The following is a 7,601-nucleotide window of genomic DNA, read 5'->3' on the forward strand; positions in this document are numbered from 1 at the left end:
GGGGGGGGGGGGGTGGGGGGTGTACCGGAGGGTGTGCAGCTCCGTGTTCTGGTAGGCTCAGCATGCCCTGTATGGCCAGGGGTCACACAGACTGTAATTTCAGGAAGGGGCTTGTGACCCCATGACAGACCCTGGCGACCACTCCCCAGTGGCGCCTGTGCAGAAGATCACGAGTTATGTCAGTCCTCGAGGGGCGTGACTGGTGTGATCAAAAGGTGGGAATTCAGACTATAAAAGGCACATTTCCAAGGAGCCACGTGCGCACCCACCACCGAAGGATTACTGCGTCCGTCATCGTCATCGCGGGATCCAAGGGTGATGATGTCTCTCATTTTTCTTCTCCCTCCCCTCATTCTTTCTTGTAAATATCTCAACAGAACCCACACTGCCTACTCTTTCCGATTTCCGGTTGTTCCTACCATGAATAAAAGGTTTAACCAATCCTTTGGTGTCGTTTTGCCTTAATTTAGCCCAAGGGAATCACGAAACCACTACAGCCGCCTGAGATATGCAGTCTGGCTCATAACAGAGGTGCCAGCAATGGGTGCATGGGGGTACGTGTGTCAGTGTGGGATTGTCAGTGAGTATCAAGCTGGACTAGCCAGTAAGTAGGGTAAGTGTCCTGTGGGACAGCTGGAGGAGTTGGCTACTGGAGGCACCAAGAGGTTCAGGCCAATTGCTGTAGAGACCATGGGGTCTGGAGGTCAACTGAGGCCTGTTTGTATACGTGTGTGTGTGTGCCTGGGCATGGAGGCAATTGGGGAGAGCAGGGATTCAGGGCCAACAACTGAGTGGACTGTGTGTCTAAGCCCAGCTGCTGGTGGGACCCACAGTGTATGGGTTTGTTGGTGTTGGTGGGATCCACTTTGTACGTGTGTATGTATGTATTTCCCACTAATGACCTTTAGTCTGCTCACAGCTAGAGAGAGGGACAACTGCTGGTTGGACCTGGGAGCACTCCCAGTTCAGATTGGGGCCTGATATATGTGTATACCAGGGAACATTCTTGCCCTCAAATTTCATCCCTGAAAGAATGCACTTTTAAATGTATTTTTAAATAAAACCCCAAGCCTGTATTTGCCAAAACAGTGGTTTGGGGGCAGGGGGATGTGTTTCATCACCTGGTATTTGGTGCATCCAGTGTAAGGATGAGACCACATGTGGGAACGTGTATATTTTACTGTGTGTGAAGCCACACACAGGTTTTGTAGCAGAGGTCTTGTGCCTGATGCCCCCACCCCAGTGTCACGAGTGACTGCACATGTGTATAGGGCTGAGCAGAAGTTCAGTGAAGTCATGAACCATTTGTTACGCCTGTGACATCCTTTTTACTTTACAGCTACTCTCAGTGTAGCTGTATGACTGGTGATTAACACATTATCTGCTGCCACCATCTCTTCAAGCCACTATGAAGTGGTTAGTTAAAACGACTTTTTTTTTTTTTTCCTCTGCCTGTGCCGGTCACACCGGGTATCTCAGTGTCCAGCGTCAGAGGTGGCAGTACCTCTTGTGCCCTTGTGCAGATGCCAGACTGGAGGTCTCTGAAGCCCAGGTACTGCTTAGCTTATGCTCAGGAACATGGCGAAATCATGTTGTGGGGTTTTGTTTGTTTTATTTGCTTGGTTTTTTTGACAAGGTATGTTTTTTTGTTCTCCCTGTCAGCTGCACCCACTGTTATGTTTTAGCTTCGGATATGTCCTGCTTTTAGGGAGACTCATGGAACAGAAGGATTTTTCTTTTCCTTGCCCAACAGAAATATCTGTGCAACAGGATATTTTGTCCAGTGGAAGTGTCTTTCTCACTTGACCCTTCATTGTGCTGCAATGATTTTAATGTATTCTTCTTGTGCTTTCAGATTATTATTTTTTTAATAGAGCCTAGCAGTGATAATTAGTTTCTGTTCAGGCTTTTAAGAGCATTTACCAGGCAGGTTATGTTGCTTCATTGTACTGCAATGATTTTAATTTATTCTTCTTGTGCTTTCAGATTATTTTTTTTTAATAGAGCCTAGCAGTGATAATTAGTTTCTGTTCAGGCTTTTAAGAGCATTTACCAGGCAGGTTATGTTGTTCAGTTTTTATTCAACTGGTTAGATACAATCAAGACAGTGAAAGTCTTACTATTTCAATATATTCAATGAAAAAAGTATTTCATCTCTGCTTGTTAGATGTTCCTCCATTTCCTGCTTGTTCTTTATGGTCATTCATATTGCTGCATAGGGCAGGAGATGCGCAGAACACCGAAGCTAGTGGCATCTGTGCACGTTTTATGTGGACTCTTCCATTAACCGGCAGCTTACTGTGCTGTTAGTTATTGTAAATAGTCTGAAAATCCTAACTTTTTTGAAACCATCTCTGAATGTTATGGAAATACTTCTCAAGTGGTTATATTCTCTGCTGCCTAATAGCAATTACTGTTACTAGACAGAGATGTGTTGCCCCATAAACCGTATGGAAAATATACACTGCGTGTTTTATCTAACTATTATTGTGTAGCCTTACTAATAAAGAATCCCAGATGGTAGTATTTCTGTGCTGTAAGGGCAGAAATATTTTGTCAGGTTCTGTGCTTCACTAAAGTAGTGCCCATAGTGGATGATATCAGATGCCTATATGTGAAGATTCCGTGCTTTTTAAACCTTGGTCAACACCATGCTATAGATCATTTTTAAATGTATCTGACTCACAAATCCTCTGCTTGAATGGACAAATTCAGCTGCAGCCATATGTAGTGCTAAATTCCACTTAAATAACCATTTATATTTGGTCCATTATTCTGTAGGTGACTTTTTTTTTTAAAGAAGAATAAAAGAACACTTACAGCAAGCAGATATGAAATGACCTGCCTGAAGCTCAACTTTGAGCTTTACAGTTCGCATGAAGTCATATGCTTGCAACTTTTATATTCTATAATGCAAATATGGATATTCTCATTGCATATTTATGCATTTTGGTATGTTGATGGCCTTGCACAACCAATTTATTAGTGTCTCAGTTTCACTGGATGTCGCTTGTATAAAAGGGACCTTTTTTTTTGAGTAGCTCTGTCATCCTGCATCTCAACCTGACAGCTTCAGATTTTTTCCTGCTCTTCAAATGGAAACTTTATGCCTCCGTCTCTGGATCCGTTTTACTCCAGCTATGTTTCACCTGAGTTGGGAAGACCAGAACAGAATCCAGCAGTCCAATTTCAGACATGACAGTGATTATAGAATAAATAACAACAGAATATTTTCAGTATTATTTTCTATTCTGTTCTGGATTTTGGGGTGTCGTGGAGGAATAAAAATGGGATAATCACTGCATACCTGCTGGTGATTATAGGAGGAATATTACATTGGTGAAAGTTATGGTGTACAAGCCCTGGTCAGTTACGGTGAATTGAGAGATGAATGTACACTGGCAGAATGGTACGAGCAATTGATTTGGATCTGAAAATTGAGCTGGTTGATACAATGGTTTAATATAAGAGCTACAGACTATTTTAATGAATCTTGGGAGTCTGCTCTCCAGTTGAGGAAAATATGTAAATATAAAAAGCTGCTCAGTATTATTAGAGTTGCCTATCATAAAGAAATCAAAATACTTTTAAATTGATTGCAAAAGCAGTATATCAATTTGTTTAATCTCAAAACCCTATTCAAATATGTTTCATATTGAAAAAAAATTGGAGTTTTATACAAATGCAAATTACAGTCTTGAAATGTTGATTCAGCACCACTACAAATTACATTCCCTTTCTTTAGCATTTGAATAAATGCTCCACTTCTGGTGGAAAAGATTTGTCACGTTGACAAAGCACTCAAAGCCAATTGTACTTATTAAAAAAGAAAAGGTTCTACAGTTGGTTTGAAAACAGTAGTTTTGTAAGGCTTCATCAGTCAGGGATATTAATTTCTAATCTGCTTTTAACTCTATTGCTTAGATGATCGATTGGTTTTCTTTTTTTTTTTTTTTAATGTTATTTTGTTGTAACTGGCTAGAAGGTCAGCAGGGCTGTTTCCAGTACTTTCTCCTCAATGGTGGGACAACGGCATTTTTTAATTGTTTTGTGAGTGTGAGAAAATGGTGTCAATTGCCCTCAATTTATGAACATCACCAAAGCAAAGCAGAATTACAGGGCTAAGACTACTCAGCATTTTTGGGCAGGGCCAGATGTTGAAGTAGGCACTTCTATGTAGGTGGATCTCTTTCTGTGTGTTTGTACAAACTACTCTGTCTTCCAGTTAAATGCCAGCTTCCTGCTTGTGATTCTTACAGACCACTCCTTCTTCAGACTAAGGTAGCGCTGTACCCTTTTTCTTTCGGTGTGGACAGATTCCTATAGAATAAGCCACTTGTTGTGTCACAAGCACTCCTTTTTGTTTCCTGTAAAGATGAGAAAGGAGTAGTATATGAGCTACCAAAACTGCAGTCAGATAAACAGCTTGTGGCTCTTGGAAGACACTGTTTTCAAGACAGAATTTCTTTCCCTTTTTCATGTTACAGTTCCTGAATGTGCTGGGAGGGGGAGGCATTGATGGCAATGAAAGCCTCAGAGGCACAGCTTAATGGTAATAAATTTTTAGGTTTTCCTTGCCTAAGAACAGCTGGAGCAAACACAGATAGGAGGGGGAGAAAGGGATCCTGCAACGTTTTTTTAAATAAATGATTGAATGTCCACGATTTTTATGCAAGCTGGTTTTTAAAACATCAGTTCCTATGAGAAGCAGAACACACTGATATGTTTTTTAACTTATTATTGTAAAATTCTCAAACAAAAACCTAGTTCCTAAGTAGAAATGGCTATGTTTCTTTAGCAATGGACCGGTTTGTTAAGGCTCTTACAGCTTTGCACAAGGAGAGTATTGCATTTTAAGGTAAATGGAAACATTTTTCATGTTTGTAAAACTTGTTGCAAAAGTCAATTCAGAACTCATAGGAAATGGGGATAATAATTCTTTCAGCAGTCTGTAGTTGTTTTGCTTTTTCTTTTTTAATGGGCTGTGTAAAGCATCTTTGTTTTCTTCATACACTTGCATGTATATATCTAAATATAAATACATATATCTATGCATTGTCAAGATCTCAATTTAGTTTCTGTCCTTCCTTTACAGGTAAGACATATTTTGAAATATCTGTCTGGATAACTGTGTCCTTTAGTTTACACAGCTGTATTTTACTATTAAAGTATATGTAGACCTTTATTCAGAAAATGTCAAATGAACACTTCCAAGACAAAAAATACCTGCCGGGTAGTTCCCTCTATTCATTCAGTGCTGTCAGAAGAATACAGGATTTTCCATACTTTTTCATTTTGCAGAGAGAACAAACCTTATGAGTGCACAAATCGTAAATGAAAAGAAGGGCATAAATCTGTGAACTGCTGTACTAATGTGGTAGAAATATTTATTTCCCTTATTCATGGTTTCTTATAGTGCCTATAGCTTGGTAGGGGCTTTCAAACACATGAAGAAACACAACTGATCTAGTTTATATTACTCTAACTATAAAGACTTTTGTAGAGTTGTATATTACTAACTGACATTGCTGTCAAAATACAGGAGAATGAAAGAGTCTGTGTGTTTTGTAAGAAGTGGGTTATTATGCAGTGTTTCTACTTACATATTCAACATGTAGATTGTGAGTCCAATCTAGATTATCTTTGAAAGGTCGTGACAACCAGGAGAGGTTCCTGAGGGCTGGAGGAAAGCAAATGTCACTCCTATCTTCAAGACGGACCATAAGGAAGATCTGAATAACTGCAGGCTGGTCAGCTTCACCTTGATCCCTGGGAAGGTGATGGAGCAAATCTGCCTGGAAACCATTTGCAAGGCCAAAATGGTGACCTAGATTAGTCATCATGGATAATGAGGAAATAGTGCCTGACCACTATGGTAGCCTTCTAAAATAAGAAGACTGGCTTGCCGGGTCAGAGGAGAGCAGTAGATGTCATCCGATGTCAGTTGTAGTGAGGCTTTCAACACTCTCTTACTGATGAAATATGGACTAAAGAAGTGAACAGCGAGGTGGATTGAAAACTGGCTGAATTGCTGGTTTCCAGTGGTTGTGACGAGCTCAGCTGGATGCCAGTCACTAGTGGTGTGCCATGGGGGACAATACGGGGTCCAGTCCTGTTTAACATCTTCATTAATGACCTGGACGATGGGACAGAGTGCACGCTCAGCAAGTTGGCAGACGATGCAGAACGGAGGGTGCAGGAGTGGTTGATGGATGAGATGCATGTGCTGCCTTTTAGAGGGACCCTGACAGACTGGAGCACAGAGCCAATAGGAATCTCACTTGCAAGTGACCTTTGCAAGTGCTTATCTTCAGCTTGACTGCTGGCACGTCTCTTACATGAGTATAGTTTCCCCCAGATAGAAAGCTTCTGACTTGAACTTCAGACAATGAAAAGATATTCACCAAGGAAACCTGCAAATTAAGACAGAGTCCTGTAGAGGTTACTCAAAGCTTGCACATTAGAGAGTCTGAGGTGTTCTTTGATGCCTCTGACATCTAGAGCATTATGTGATGGTCTATGGTCTACATTTTGTTTTCCTCGCACTTAATGCTTTCTGAAATGTTTGATATTACGCATATTTGGAAGGGTTGGGTTGGGGGAGAGGATTTCATGGACTGCTGCTGCAGTCTACCCAGTAAATCTTTGCATTAAAAGACCTTTCCCTGATCTTTGCATTAAAACTTATCACATTTGTTTCCTAATAAAATTTTATGTTGAAGTTCAACAGTATTTTTCCATTATAAGATTTTCAGCAGCATCTTAAGAGCTGGTATGTGACTACATTTGTTTTGTGTTCCGGAGAGGATTTCATGGACCGCTGCTGCAGTCTACCCAGTAAATCTTTGCATTAAAAGACCTTTCCCTGATCTTTGCATTAAAACTTATCACATTTGTTTCCTAATAAAATTTTATGTTGAAGTTCAACAGTATTTTTCCATTATAAGATTTTCAGCAGCATCTTAAGAGCTGGTATGTGACTACATTTGTTTTGTGTTCCTGCTTTGTTTTGGGCCAAAGCCAGATTAAACTCTTAAAAGAAAATATTCAAGTCATGATATGAACTTCTGCAATTGAGTACATCTGAGTAAGTTCATCCTCAACAGAGCTAAATTAAAAACAAACCGGTTAACTTACTGTGAGTCAGACTGCAACAAAGGGTGCGTACAGGCTTCAGTAAGACAAAGTATACATGCCAGCTGGCCTAATAAACAAAATTTTGGTTTATATTTTTACTGTTGGGCTTGTGCAAACAATGATTAGATTGCTATTTTTGAGTCATGTATTGAAGATCTGCAGCCCTAGAGGATAGTCAGCTTTGATCTGGAAGGAGATCCAGGTAATTGTGAGTTTCAGGTGGTCACTTATAATTAAATTTCTAATGCATCTGAAGAGGATGGTTAATACTTGTAATGTTGATGTGCAGGGTAGACAACTCTGAAAGTTTCAAGTAGAAAGCACATGTTAATACACGACTAAGCCTACTGAGGCTAACTCATAACGCTCTACTTTGAAATAAGAGACTCGCAGATTTTGAATGCATGTGCTCCTGTCAATGAGGGACTCTGAAAATTCTTATTTTTATGGCCTGGTGATGACTG

Source organism: Cariama cristata, unplaced genomic scaffold (assembly GCF_000690535.1).
Source record: "Cariama cristata isolate BGI_N322 unplaced genomic scaffold, ASM69053v1 scaffold223, whole genome shotgun sequence".
In the NCBI taxonomy this organism is placed as follows: domain Eukaryota; kingdom Metazoa; phylum Chordata; class Aves; order Cariamiformes; family Cariamidae; genus Cariama; species Cariama cristata.